Source organism: Periplaneta americana, chromosome 7 (assembly GCF_040183065.1).
Source record: "Periplaneta americana isolate PAMFEO1 chromosome 7, P.americana_PAMFEO1_priV1, whole genome shotgun sequence".
Taxonomy (NCBI): domain Eukaryota; kingdom Metazoa; phylum Arthropoda; class Insecta; order Blattodea; family Blattidae; genus Periplaneta; species Periplaneta americana.
Window position 1 is genome coordinate 160,930,708 of NC_091123.1, and position 16,247 is coordinate 160,946,954.

General features: G+C 35.6%; 1 protein-coding gene and 1 non-coding gene across 2 annotated transcripts in view; both read right to left on the minus strand.

Annotated features, from left to right (window-relative positions):
* The window catches only part of LOC138703658 (GTP-binding protein Di-Ras1), a 1,052,070-nt gene that overhangs the window by 28,744 nt on the left and 1,007,079 nt on the right, over positions 1-16,247 (minus strand). The window lies entirely within an intron of this gene.
* On the minus strand, positions 7,975-8,047 carry TRNAS-GCU (transfer RNA serine (anticodon GCU)). Its single transcript has one exon. It is a non-coding gene; the product is annotated as a tRNA-Ser (tRNA).

The following is a 16,247-nucleotide window of genomic DNA, read 5'->3' on the forward strand; positions in this document are numbered from 1 at the left end:
CTCTTAAAAACAACTGAAAATGCCAAATTCTTGTTGTGTTCCTATATGTAAAAACCAGGGAAATCCTTTTGTCTTCAATCAGGTCCCGAAATATTCTGAATATATGCTTTAAACCTTAAAAATTCAACTAATTAAATTGCGCCTCGAAAGTGCTAGCCATTAACCAAAAATAACTACTTCAAGTAAGGAATTTCTGGCTACAATAGCATTTTGGAAGAGGACAAAGAAAAATTAATAAAAACATATGCAAACTGTACAGAGAGCTATGTTATCTTAGATTACATTCAGTACTTCTAGGAATCTCCGAAGTTTACACCTGCATTTTACGCCTGTAGTAAACTCTTGATTAGTTGGGATGTTTATTATTCAGGACGATCCATAGTGAGGTCCATTTCTTGAATAATGTTTTAACGTGCTGTAGACAGATTTACTAAAAACCGTGTTTTTACTTCAAATTTTCAAAATCATCCCACATAGTATTCAAAACTGCATGTTCTTAACCTACAAAACACAGGAATAATCGTGATACTGCTGCGATCATATTATATCATCTCATAAAAAGCTGCATTTGATCTTTCTGGAACTAGATAAAAAATACGAGGAATTCAATCTCGATAGTCCCTTACCTATTAAAAAAAAAAGACATTGGTGGCTGCATATCCTGTTTTTAGCGTACGGTATTTCCAATACTAACGATTAAAGAGGTAATATTCACCTTCGACAAAGTTTATATTTTATTTATTTATTTTTATTCTTGCATCTTGTTCTCAAAGTTCTCGTTTACGTTCCTGAATATTCAATTTACTCGTATCTATATTCTGCATACTGCAGATTTCCCCAGTCATCTCTTAAGGCGAATCGCTCAGTATTATACAAGTTTACGCTGTTATTTATTGTAAATTAAATTAAATTATGAGGTAAGAAAATACTGAATTATATTAAATTACACTAGGTTATACAAAATAATTATAAATATAATTTTGACACGTACAGAAAACCAATAAGCGGGAGAACATATTCAACTGTAGCATATGACATAATATAGCCCTACAACATGTTGTGCCGCATGGAACGCTCCTGCCATCTAACGGTAAAACTTCGCATAAGATATCCCTATTGGATCTGTCTGAAGGACTTTCGTCCGTTCCCTCAGTACACTTAGGCCTACAGGAACAAACACACGAAAAAAAAGTCTCAGTTGGTGTTGGGTATGTTAGGAATGGCTTTTTGAGCACATCTGTTATGATTTATTTGTAAAATAGGAAGGATAACGTGGAAAAAATCAAAAGAGCCTATAGAATCCTTGCCTGGCCAACTTGGTCACCCGACTTGACGCCCATTTGTCTCTTTCTGGGGCTTAATGACGAATTTTGTGTACCAACGTGGTACAGTTGTCACTTTGGAAAAACCGAGACAACGCATTATAAATGCAGCTGCGCAAATCACTCCACAAATATTATTTGAAACATATTAACATTCTATGTATTTTAGCCTAATTCTGCTACACAGTTTATTTCAGTGTTTAATTAATAGTTCATAGTATTTTGTTGTTTAATTCGTAAATAACTCTTGTATACATGTAACTCTCATCTAAATCAAATTGTTGAATTCTTTGTAAGTTCATGCATATGTATATATACTATTTGCTGGTTGAGTGGAAGAGAAGGCCTTACGGCCTTAACTCTGCCAGCTAAAATAAATTATTATTATTATTATTATTATTATTATTATTATTATTATTATTATTATTATTATTATTATTATTATTACAAATGTTATGGAACACTTAGCAGAAGGTTGAGTACTTTTTGGATGTCTTCAGGGTAGCTCGAGGCGCACACATCGAGTTCCCCGAAACTTGGAGAGTTTTTACATCAAGTTGTACAAAAAGTTAAGTTATAAAACCATTATTTATACTTTAAATTAACACTTATTTCTCGATCCCTCTAATCGGGACACGGTGTAGATATTTTCTTTTGAATTCCTCTACCCACTTCTGTACTTTCGTACTTGTTTTAGGCACCTTTATTTCAACTAGTAGTGCATGATATCTTAAACATTGCTAAGTTGAAGTATACTGTATTTGTTTAGGAGTAAGGAACCTGCTTACAGTGACCCTGTAGTGCGTGTTACTTGTGTTTGTGAGCAGTGTGTTCACTGAAGGAAACGTGATATACTAATGTACAGGGAACGGATTTATATGGACTAAAAATATATGAAATATGTAAATATATATGTAGTTATTTTTACCAAAATATGGAATTAAATATGGATTTTTACCAAAATATGGAATTAAATATGGACTTAAAATTATAAAAAAATGACTATGTACGTTAAATATTGGTACATTTTAATCAAACTAAATAAAAAATATAATGGACGTACCTTATCTTCCAATGTAGTTTCAACAAAACACAATTTTTATTGTCTGTTACCATAACAATAGGTTACAAACATTTCTTTCAAGTGCTGAAAAGTGAATCTTCTTCTATTGTCTCTGAGGATAGATTTATACTGACTAAAAGAGCGTTCGACGTCACAAGAAGTAACTGGTACATAATTCAATTTCACAATGTCTGCTGGGGATAAGTCCAAGTTAATCTTCACTGTTGATTCACCACTCATCACAGCAACAACCTTTTGTAGTTCTTCATATCCAGGGTTTTTTGAAAGTACAGTGTCCACCTTAGCTCTTACTGCATCTGCAACTTTACCTCTACCACGATTCAGTTGTTCCACAGTACTATTTATAATTTCAAAACTTTCAGATAGTGAAAGGTGCCTATTTTGGAGACTTTTGAGCGTTTTTATGATGCATGAAAATGTATGCTGAATGTGAGCTAAGTCATTCTTCACACTTATGTCACAGGTAACTGTTTTCGCAGTATCAATTGAGACTGCATCTTCAGAGTCCAATGCAAGGAGAACATTGTTAATAGAGTCTATATGTTCGGCATAATATTCAACTGCTTCTAGCCATGTACCCCATCTAGTTAAAATTGGCTTTGGTGGCAATGGAATTTCAGGGTACATTTCTTTCAACACGTTAACTCTACTGGGAGCTTTGAGAAATACTTTTTTCACTGATGAAATCAACAAATCTACTTTAGGGAAATTGTCTCTGACCACTTCTGCCACACGATGAAATGCATGCGCCACACAAGTAAAATGAGTCAATTTAGGATATACAACAGATAATGCTTGTCCAGCTTTGACCATATAAGGGGCAGCATCGCTAATAAAGAATAACACATTATCGTACATAATACCCTTTGGCCACAGGATACCCATAGCTTCGTTGAACAGTTTAACTATAGTTTTGTTATTGCACTTTTCTAGAACATCACAATGTAAAAGAATTCGTTCAGAATATTGTTCACTTAACAAACCGATAACTACATTACCAACAAGTCTACCTTCTTTGTCGGGAGTCTCATCAATGGAAACCCAAATTGAACTATCTTTAATTTCATCTCTTATCTTCTGTATTGTCTCATCGTAGATGGATGGAGCATACGTCTTCCTAAGTGTTGACTCATCCGGGATTGTATGTTGAGTATATTTTTCAAGGAATTCCCTGAAGACCTTATTCTTTAGTTTGTAGAGAGGAATATCAGCAGAGATGAGAGAACGGCACAGGTCGATGTTAAACTCAGATCTTACATTCGATGTTGTTGGTTGTGTTAAAAACAATTGTCTCTGCTTGGAATTTAGTTGTTTGTTGGCCTGATGTTTACTAGTTGTAATGTGTTGTTGCACCAGGAACTTTTGTGTAGATGATACTGCACACTGACACAAATTACAAAATAATATTTTATTGTCAGTTGATAAACCATCTTCTTTAAATTCTGAAATGTAACTTGTTAGTTTTGATTTTAAATTGACTGAATGACGTACTTTTGGCATATTTACCGTCTTTATAGTATGATTTACAAAACTGAACCTATGTGTACTCTGACTGGCATTTAACTGTTGAGCTGCACAACTGAAGTCTGTTAAAAATTTTAAATTAAATTAATACAGTTTTGTAACTTACTTTCCCATTGTTGATAGGACTGCTAATTTTCAAATAACTCTGATGTTAAAGGGATTACTGAACATGTGTTTAAATCTCTATTGTTGAAATGTATTTTTAAAAGTTAATGGAATTTTGTTTTGTTTTATTGTTAAACCTAATATAATATGGACTGTTTTATATGAAATATGGAAAATATATGGAAATTAACGAAAATATGTACTAAACTCTAAAATATGGAAAAATATGGAAAATAAAGGTAGGATTTTTCAACCCTACACATTGTGAAACATAAAGATAATGCAAAATATAAATTATATTAGCTTTATAAGTAAATATGTATTTACATATAAATCCTTTCCCTGCTAATGTATATCCCGTGCACTCTCATACTCATTCCAATGTTGCTGGACTAAGAAACCGGCCTTTAGTCATCACTAAGACCCAACATGTGTAGATGAATAGAATGAGTTTAGAAATACACCCATGGAGACATATACAAAGGTTTATTTATTAGAAAATCTTTCACAATCTGAATAATATACAGAAGTCTTTGTACTAAGTTGTTCGAGCATGAATAATGTAAAAGTGCTTATAATTTATCCCCATAATTAACGTTCCACTAGAAACCACAATACGAGAGCTTACACAAAATGGATTTGGTGTTGTTGAATAATACACAAATCAAGTTACGTAGTCTAATGTTTACAAGTAATTACGTTTAATAAGGTTTGATACGGATGATACAATTAATGATTGAATGTTCCCTCTTTCGTATGATGCAAATGCTAATCGATATAAAACAGATTTTCAGTACTCGGAACAATCTAATTCAGCGATCATCGAGGTATGCAAACAATAATTGAAACCCAAAAGGCTTATTACAAGCTACAGGCGGTCTTTCTTTCTGCAGTGATATACTGCATGTGGACTACATAGTAATTAGTACTTATCAAACAACTGAAATATCCTATTAATATTCTCTCTTCGTTTGATAAAGCAATATGAATTCTACCTGTTATGAAGTAAAATAGGTAGGTGATTATAGTAGGCTATACGGCAGTGCTACGTCTGGTTAAAGCGCTAGTTTGCTAGTCTTCCATCCACGAGACCCGAGTTCGATACCCAGGTAGGTCGTAATGGAATTTTTTTTAAACAATTTATTGATCGATCAGCGCATTTAGCGCTATACAGATCATTTCTAAAAAATATAAATACAATATATGACAATGAATTGAGGGCAGCCTAGATTGGGCTCCTCAATGAACAAAAATAATAGTTAATAAATAATTATTTACATAGGTTGGTGTGAAGATAAATTTTGATTATAATATGAGGTCCATTGGAAGTCGGCTCTTGATTCTGGTAGGAAATGTGGACTTCCTTCCGAGAGAGTAGTGGATGGCGCCTGGAACACTTTCTAGGTTGTTATAGAACTTCTTAGCTTGTGAATGAATAAACTGTTTGATTGTGTCAATACCAGTTTCTCTGTGTAGTTGGCTGTTACGGACAAACCAAGGAGAATTGAGTGAAATTCGTAGGACTTTATTTTGAAATGACTGGACGTGTTTAATTTCACTTATTGCAGCTCCTCCACAGACAGGACAGGCATAAAGCAGTAGAGGTCGTAATAGAGATGTGTAAAGTAGCATGCAATTTTGTAGCTTTAGAGATGATTTCTTGTTGAGGAGCGGATATAATTTAGCGAGTCTTGAGTAGGCCAATTTAAGTTTGTTGTTGATGTGATGTTTCCATGACAGACGGCGATCTAAGTGCACTCCAAGATATTTTACAGCTTCATCCTTTGGTTTCCACGGTATCACGTTGGTTGAAAGATTTATGCATGGAGGATTAGCAGGACGACACAAAGTAAATATCATTTCTTCGCATTTATTGTGGTTCAGTGCGATGCCCCAATAGTAATGGAATTTGTAGTCGACAAAACAGACGTTGCAGAGAGTCTTTCTCGAGGTACTTCCGTTTCCCTTTACCATTCCACAAACACTCTCCATATCTCGTTTATTTCATCTACCTACAGTAGTTAAAAATAGGCTGGGGTGGAGCTTCGGGGTAGAACAATTTTCCGAAGCTGATATAGAATTTAAGATCTTAGGATTTTGGGTCCAGAAAATCTACTGACATGAGCCTGTTATGTTTAAACACACTTACAGTAAAGGCCCTCGACCTCGGCCGGGATCGAACCCGCAACGTCGAGCATAGAAGGGCAGAGCTATACCAACTGCGCTACCGAGGGCGAACACATTATAGATATACCATTATTGGGAAATATGATGAAAACAAATATGTAAAATAAGTTAGATATCACTACAATAAAAAAAATAGTGAATAGCCTACGTGGAAACATGCAATATAACACTTGTCATAACAGTAAATTAGTTTGGTAACTCGTCATAAGATAATTTTCTGGCTCCAGCTTCAGCTCTAATCAACAGTAAGAACAATCGAGGTTGGCAGGCAACGATATAAAACAAAAGATGTGAACTAAATGAAGAGATATTTTTATTTATCCATTAAAGACATCAGCTCAAAGAATTTGAGTGACTACAAGGGTCCTGAATACAATAAACATTTACAGTATAATGTGATTTGAAATATTAAAGAAAAAAGAAAGTTAATTATTGAAGGCAAATAATAAGTGTATTAATTGAAATAGAGATGATGATGATGCGTAATATTTGAAGAGAATCCTTGATAATATTTATAAGAATAGACATTACATAATCAAAAGGAATGAGAAGTTCCTTAAGGTATGTATTAACGTTTGAAATGGCGTTTTTATGACTAAAATTTTCTTTGTAATAATGTTAGCTGCAAAATCCTAGTACAGAGCATTGTACGTATAAACAGCAATAACTCAGTGAAAGAAATTTCAAAATTGAGTAATTTTTAGAAAATATATGGCATTTTGAAGAAATAGAATAATTTTTAATTAATCATTTTTTTTTAAGGAATCAAAAAGTGAAATTGAAGTTTCTGATATATGGTTATGTTAGTCTACTTTCATATGTTGTCTGATAAATATCTTAAAAAGGTTGGTTAAAAAATGTAGATTTTCCTCCAAAACGTTAATACATACCTTAAGATAATTCCATGTGAATTTTGTAATTGAACCTCTACTGCTAAACAGCAAACCAATGACAGACCATTGTTTAAGAGGGACGTTGTACTTTTGAGAAAGATAAGGCAGACAAGGTTCATATATAGACTTCTTCTAAATATCAACTTCGGTGGCCTGATTTAGGTTTCTTTCGAAACGGATAGTAGGGTCAAGAACAAGATGCCGTTTTAAGCGTCCGTTAATAGGAATAATGTCTGCCCGTCTAAAAGAACCATATGATGATACACAATGTACTTTCTCATGAATCTCCCAATTTAAAGTTTTTAACGATATCGCCAAAGCATGTCGTACACGATGATGTCTAGCATTGATCAGCAGCTCGCCTTTAGGGCATTGTCCAAGCACGTGTCCAAGAGTTTCAAGCTCACTACAGTCTGGATGACGGCAGCGGGTTGTGCTTAGAGTTCTGCCCGGATTGCGCGAACCGCCGAAATATTGCTTGACATTTTTAAAGCATTGGTCCATTCTGAGGAAGATAGGCCCTTTCGATTGCTTACCCATGAGTTAGCCTTGGGGAGATCACTATAAACAATAACCCCTTTACCACGCAAGGTATGGTTTGTCAAAGTGTGGAATGCTTCATTTCTTAAGTGTTTACGAATTTTACAATTAAATGCTCTTTCATATTTAAGTATAAAAATATAGGTGTGCCATTTCAAGATGGGAGTGGCTGGGGGGTGGGGGTGAAGTCTAAAATGCAATTAAGTCTGGTTTCAGACTTCCCCCTCAATATATAAATTAACGTGTTTTTTTTTGCAAATCTGGCTTTCAGGTAGTAGCTCCCTGTAAAGCAGGTTTGAATAATTTCAAGGAAAAATTGTTCCGGGGCCGGGTATCGATCCCGGGACCCTTCGCTTAGCGCGCGAACGCTCTTCCGACTGAGCTACCCCAGAAACTACACACGACACCGTCACAATTTTTCCTTTGTATCCACACGACTCAAATGAGCTGACAAGACGCCAGAACTCAACTGTGAGTACACACAAATACTTGTGTGACTTAAATTGTGGCTTTCTGTTAACGTACAGTAAGTAAGTCACACAAGTATTTGTGTGCACTCATAGTTGAGTTCTGGCGTCTTGTCAGCTCATTTGAGTCGTGTGGATACAAAGGAAAAATTGTGACAGTGTCGTGTATAGTTCCTGGGGTAGCTCAGTCGGAAGAGCGTTCGTGCGCTAAGCGAAGATGACGTGTTTTTTGTTTAAATTGAATTCAATTTAAATAATTAGTTATTTAGATTGGGAAGTTTTGAAATGAAAGCCCTGTATAATCAGCCTGAGTTACGATGTCATTAAATACTTTGAACTGAAGCATTGCATTGTGTAATACACAAACGCTTATGCAAAAGGAATACCGAATGGCAGTCAATGCAGGGTATTTAGTTACTATCATTACATAAAGTATATTATTTCTCTTTGATAGTCAATAAATACGGTCCGAGATCAGTTGGCATAGCGGATGAGGGAGGGAAGCAGAGCGTGCTGGTGTTTAGAGCGTAATGTAAATAGGGAATCTGATTCCGATAGAATATTGTAACACGTTTGTTGTTACTTCACACGTTTCCATTAGCGATTAAATTTAATTTATTGATATCAATTGCAGCTGTTAGTGTGGGTGATCAACACATCGAAAGACGGCATTCACCTGCGCAAACTGGGGAAGCAGTACAATGTTCTATAATACCACAGTCTAGTATATACAGTCACGAAGCTTAATACTTAATAAATATGCATCCATAGATAGTTGCTAATCACCAGGATCGCTACTATCGCCTCATCACAGACCTTTCCCTAGCAGACGATAAAATGTATTATACTTTCGATATCGTGTTCTTTTGAAAAAAATTAACACCTTCCTTCCACTATTGAAATATGAAATAAGCTTACATAAGGTTCATATATTATTTTCATAAAGTATATATTATATTCTTGTTACCTCTACTTTTTAACTTTGCTCTAGAATATGCCATCAGGAAAGTTCAGGATAACACAGAGGGTTTGGAATTGAACGGGTTACATCAGCTTCTTGTCTATGCGGATGACGTGAATATGTTAGGAGAAAATCCACGAACGATTAGGGAAAACACGGAAATTCTACTTGAAGCAAGTAAAGAGATAGGGTTGCAAGTAAATCCCGAAAAGACCAAGTATATGATTATGTCTCGTGACAAGAATATTGTACGAAATGGAAATATAAAAATTGGAGATTTATCCTTCGAAGAGGTGGAAAAATTCAAATATCTTGGAGCAACAGTAACAAATATAAATGACACTGAGGAGGAAATTAAACGCAGAATAAATATGGGAAATGCCTGTTATTATTCGGTTGAGAAGCTTTTGTCAGCTAGTCTTCTGTCAAAAAATCTGAAAGTTAGAATTTATGAAACAGTTATATTACCGGTTGTTCTGTATGGTTGTGAAGCTTGGACTCTCACTTTGAGAGAGGAACAGAGATTAAGGGTGTTTGAGAATAAGGTTCTTAGGAAAATATTTGAGGCTAAGAGGGATGAAGTCACAGGAGAATGGAGAAAGTTACACAACGCAGAGCTGCACGCATTGTATTCTTCACCTGACATAATTAGGAACATTAAATCCAGACGCTTGAGATGGGCAGGACATGTAGCACGCATGGGCGAATCCAGAAATGCATATAGAGTGTTAGTTGGGAGGTCGGCGGGAAAAAGACCTTTGGGGAAGCCGAGACTTAGATGGGAAGATAATATTAAAATGGATTTGAGGGAGGTGGGCTATGATGGTAGAGACTGGATTAATCTTGCTCAGGATAGGGACCGATGGCAGGGTTATGTGAGGGCGGCAATGAACCTCCGGGTTCCTTAAAAGCCAATAAGTAGGTAAGTAAGTAAGTAAGTAAGTATATATTATATTCCATAAACTCGCCTTCCTGGATCTTTCGGAAGAAGATAACTCTGACCTACTTTTTCATTCAATTTATAGTACTACAAACATCTCTTTGTCCTATATTATTATTCAAATTATTGTACTTTAGCCATTTACAGTTATTACACACAACAATGCGAAATACGGCACAGTCAATGCCTTTTCGATCTAGACCAGGCCGTAATGTATGTACGGGTTTTCTATTTCAGTGTATGGAGATCAGTGAAATATTATATTATAACTTTATTGCGTATCATTGCTAAGTTTTATTTAGTGTAATGTGTCCATAAGTTCTTTTTACTTCTTGTTGCATAACATGTTGTAGAAATAATTACAAAACTGTGTTATTTTAATGTGAAGAGAATTTTGCATGTTAACATAATCTTTTCGCATCAACATTTTAAGTTTAGAATGGAAGCTATTTTGAGGTTTAATAAAGAAGAATTTATATTGTGATTTTAATTTAGCACATCTACCTTCCTTAATTGTAGACAGAAAATTTACCATACCACTCCTTTGAAATTAGTGTAGGCTACGTACGATTGTGTTACTTCGTCTCTTAGGTAGTAGATAAATACAATATAATTCATTACTCAATTTTAGTATTAAAATACGGACAAATTGAATGTGCGGGGTATCATACATGACATTATGCTTAATGATAATGTATAAATGCGAATATTGAAGTACTGGTATTATTCCAAATACCTTGTCCTCTCGTACTAAGATATAAAATTTATTATAGATAGAAACCGACCTGGCTCTCGCCTTTTTTCCTCTTTCATGACAAATAATGTGTGAAATTATACCGAATCCCGGAAGAATTAAGATATAAACTTCTGGATGACCAAAGAATCAGAATAAGTGTTGATATAAAATTGGGTCACCCCCTCCTGCAGTAGACATAACCTACAATTTCAACATATCTAAATATCCGTGCGGTGCAACTGAAAATGATGGAATCCTGCATAATGAATGTACAAGAATTTCGCAATATTTAATCGAAATAAAGGCAGGTATTACACATACGAACAACGTAATATTCACACCTAAAGTAATATTACACCATAACTCGCAAGTGAGTTATGTCTGAAGTGTCTCATAATCATTGTTTTAAATTTTATTAATGCAATTACACTACATTTTAGATAAATATATGTTACTCTTTATGGATTCCAATTAATTTATTTGGTTGAAACGCCACCCTTCGTGATCGGGTTAAGCGGGTCACATGGTCTGCCTTACGGCCTGTATTGGTTCGCGATGGCATTGACACAGGCTATTGTTCCTAGTACTCTTAGCACTCCAAGCGGCTAGCAACTATCGCGAGGAATGCAAAAAATCATCCCAAGCTTCGTGACTGTATATAGTAGACTGTGATAATACTCTAACCTGGACATGTATGGTTCATTTAAAAATTGTCCAACCTAACGGAATGCCCAAGGTAGAGGGGAAAAAGAAATTTTTTAGCATGCAATGGACAGAAAATTACTGTACATAATCTTAAGGAACTGGAATATTGAAACACTTTATCATTTAGTTCGTCATTAACAGTTTGCGAACTATTTTTCTTTCCCCCATGAAATTTTGTCCCCTGCATTTAAATATCGAGGTCTTATTGCTGCTAATTTTGAAACTTTTAATTTAAAAATTCCAAACTCTTCTGCAATTTTCCTACAACTAACACCATAACGCAAACGATCCGTCACTTTTTTCTTCCTTTCAATGGTTAATTTCACAAACTTACGCTTACTCACATTAAGGCACTAACAAACTGCAGATACTGACTCTCACACAGGAAAAAACATCAACAGAGACTGATTTCTACACTGCAGGCCCACTGAAATAATTTCGCATCATAAAGTTTACTGTTATGAAAAATAATGCTTCTTCACTACATACTCAAATTTAGCCACAGTACAGTTACAAAAAGGATACAGTGGGTAATTCCAGGAAAGTAGAAAAATGTTCACAGTTGCTGTACCGTACAAGAAAAATCTCCGTTCATTCCACAAGGGTTCAATGAAAATTAGAATACTTTATTTATCTATTGAGATTACTGCTGATAAAGAGCACAGCACTGAAGTCGGAGAAATTGTCCATATATCAGCACCGATGAATGACACAATCTATGACACACATTTTGAAATGATTTTATTTGTTCGTAGGGTTGCTTCACTCGGCCTATGGCCTCGTTTTGCCAACATTTCTACTCAGAAAACAAAAATTCCATTTTTAAATTCCCGTTTGTTAATAGATCACATTTATGGCGTCGAAGTATTGTCGAATAGTATTACGCATATAAGATTTTAAATTCGTGTGACGAATAAAGATGTTATTGGAGTAAGTCTCGTGAACGCATAGTTTCTTTCATATGAAACAAGTCAAAAAGGAGACATTATTAATGAAACTGGGGTAGCCATGAAGATCAATGGTAAAACGCAGCCCGAGAGCAAGGTAGACTAGAAATCCGCCTATCCTAAGCCCCTTCGCAATTTTAATATAGTTCAAAGCTGTGTGCAATTTTATTTAAGACTCTCCGTATCTCTGAAATCCCTGGACGGTCTACCCAGCTCTTCTGCTATTATCTATAAAACAAAAAGTGAATATCGGATTTGCAGAATTTCATGGCATGCAATTTTGCAAAGCAATGAAATGTGATACATATAAAACTCACACCGGAGAGATATTTGCACATCATCTGGTTAGAATGGAAATAGGAGATTTCATTCTAGCTGCTGCTTGCAGTTTATGTTCTCTGATTCAGTCGTTTCTCTATTCGGGCTAGGCGATTATGGAGATGAATAAAATATTAGACGCAAGATTGGTAAGAATATAATGAAACGTATCTTTGTTTGTGCGTATGTGCGTTTGATGGTAATGATGATGATGTGATTGAATTTAACTGAGGGGGCACGGATGGCCCAGCACTGCGACCTATTGAGATCGATTGCGCTAACCCTCGATATGGAAAGAGTTGCATGCCACAGATCCCCTACGCGCACCGCCCTAACCACATGACTCCCTTAACGACCTGTCCCTACAGTCGACAGAATCCACGTACCATTCCTGCTTCGGCAACTTCCCCCAAGGCCCCCCTGTCGGTCCGAGGCGAAACTCCTCCCCCGAGTAGGTCCTCCTCGGGTGCTCATTGCTAGGGACCGGATTTTTATGTAATTACATATTATATTCCTTTCAACCTAAACGCATAGCCTATAAATAACAAATATTTGCGAATATTTTAATTACCATTAATATATTAAAATTTGATGCTACATATTTTTACATATTTATCCCACATTACATATTATGGCTTGGTATTACATAAATCTACATATTTAGGGGGTTTATTCATTTTTACTTCTCTTCTGTTGGGGAAGTTTACAATTTGAAATATACAGATTTAAAATGCCTTTTTACCTACCCAAGAAAATATATATTTCGGCACAAAACATAACGTTCTTAGTTACAGGAAGTAATAGAGGCACTCACCCCATACCGTTCACTGTAAATATGAATGAATAAAAGGCAACCTTTCTCATACAACTACCTTGTATTGCAAAAATCACTCATAAAGTAGCATTGTCTTCATGCGGTGGAGTGGGACGAGGACGACATGAATTGTCTCAAACTATAATTGTTCTGCACACATCTTAACGAGCCGTTCCCATGCAATTTGCAACCTTACTCACCCTCTTCCTAATCCTTCCATGGAAAACCTGTGTGAAGTCTGACATGAACCGCAATAAAGTAGCCGACGTTTGAAAAGAAGCTGGAGTAAAGGAATAAACTGGAAAGATGTTGAAAGATTAAAATAAATAGCTCTTCAGGTTATTGCTTGACCTCTTTACTTTAAATTTAGTAGATCTGTATGCATGTGGAATTTTCCGGGCAATTAGAAAGTATGGTTCCCGGCTGGAATAATCCTACTCTTCTGAATGAGACAGGAATGTCACTTTTCAAACAAAGTTTCTAAATGCTTATAGTTTGAGGTTTTAGTAGGTACTTTGTTTCTTACAAAGAGCGGCTAAAGTGTCCCACAGCTCCTCTTATTTTCTCCTAATCCAGTAAAGCGAAACAGTGCTTGCAGTAGTGTTGTGTCATCATTTCACTCTAGTTTTAATACTTACAGTATAAAGTGCAAGTGAGTTTATCTACTGCTTTTTAACTAAAATGGCCCCTGTATCTTCAACCCTAACGACAAAAATAAAATCATGGATTGCAATGGACGAAGCTTTCACTACAGATGGAAAAATAGTAATGTGTCAAGTGCGGTAAAAAAGTCGGGTGCCCTATGAAATCACAACTGGAGAGTCTTACCTTTCCTATACCTGCCAGATATTGATATTAAATATTTTCATGATTTTACATATTTTGGTACATACTGTATTCAGCTTATTTTTCTTACATAAATATGTACATATTTCACACCTTGATATTACATAAAAATCCGGTCCCTACTCATTGCAGAAGCAGTCCAACATTGCTTAACTACATTCCACGGGGGCCGCCGGTAGAGTGATCTGAAAAACTAGAAACGGGATTATGAGGAAAGGATGTGGCGAAGATGAGTTGGATTCCAATCGCCTGATAAAGTAACCTGATGTTCATCCATAGGAATGAGGGAAAACCCCCGAGGAAACCTCATCCAGGCAACTCGTCCTGACCGGGAATCGAACCCGGGACCGCTGGGACTCGCTAACCCCTCAGCCACAACGGTGGACATGATGATGTGATAGTAATGATATTAATGACGATGATTGTGATATTCATGATGAGATGAGTGCTATAGTGGCATAAAAGAAATGAAAAAATATAAATGAGAACACAGAAATCTTTCAAATCCAAGTTAGAAAATCATCTTATGACGAGTTGCCAAACTAACTTACTGTTATGACAAGTGTTGTATTGCATGTTTCCACGTATTCACGTTCTTTTATGTTCTAGGGGTATTTAACTTATTTCATCTTTTTGTTTTCATATTTCCTGATAATGGTACCTATATCTATAATGTGATAACTTGAGCTATAACATAATCATTAGGGAACGGAATTTGGAGTAGTAAAAGCTAGTATTGGCATCTACACAGTCATTTGTTTACAACCCTTTATACCAAGTCCTCCAATCCATGACATACTCGCAGGTCTCTACACGTCAACAACAGGTGAACGGGACAGTTGTCGCATAAGAACTTCAACGTGCAGGTTTGCAGTTCAGAGTAGTGAAGTGCAGGTACAATGCCGAAAGTGAAACCAACTAACAATACAAAATTGAAAGACTAGCCTATATTTGTAAAAGCTCCAGATCGAGTATCAAAATTCAGGAAACAATTCCCTAAATTGTCGCTTCCCCCATGTCCAGTTCTTAAAAGCTGGGGGTCATGGTTAGAAGCTTGCACATCGCCTCAAATCTGTGAAGAAAGCGGTCCAGTCATTCGATCTCGATGACGCCGCTGCGATTCAAATACGCCAGGAACTGCTAAATGATAGAAAAATCGAGAAAGAAGTTATGGATATTAAGACAAATTTAGGATATTTACCGGATGCCATTATTCAATTAGAAGAGTCAGGGGTGGAACTAGTTGAGCAAATAAATATGAGAACTATTGTAAATAAACTGAGTGCAGTAGAAGGTGAAATAGGAAAACGCGTTGGTGAAAAAATGAACAGAGGTTTGATTAAAAATTATGGGTACGGTATTCTTAGTCGGATTTCAGATGTACTAACAAGGATGTGTTCCAATGACATCATTCAACGTGTGAATTTAATTGACGTATCTTGTTTCAAGTACTTTCCAATTGTCTCTCCTAGATGTAGAGCGGAGTTTTTCCATGTTAAAAAATTTCCTTCCTTGCAACAGAGCAAAGTTGTATTTTGAAAATTTGAAAATAATATTTACAATTTATTATAATAAGGCACAGCAGGAATAATTGTTTCATCAACAAAACATAGCATTAATTGAAAATGCCATTTCGTTTGGTTATACATTTTGTTCAACATTTAATGATACTGTATTAGGCTATATTGTAAATATTGTAGTATATTGCATATATTTTAAATACTGTAGGATACGTTGTATACTTATTATCATATTTCATGATATTGTAAATATCGCATATTCAGAGGCGAGTTCCATACAGAAGACAACTGTCTATCAGCCATCAATATGTCCACTGACACGCGAGGATGCAGAGGTT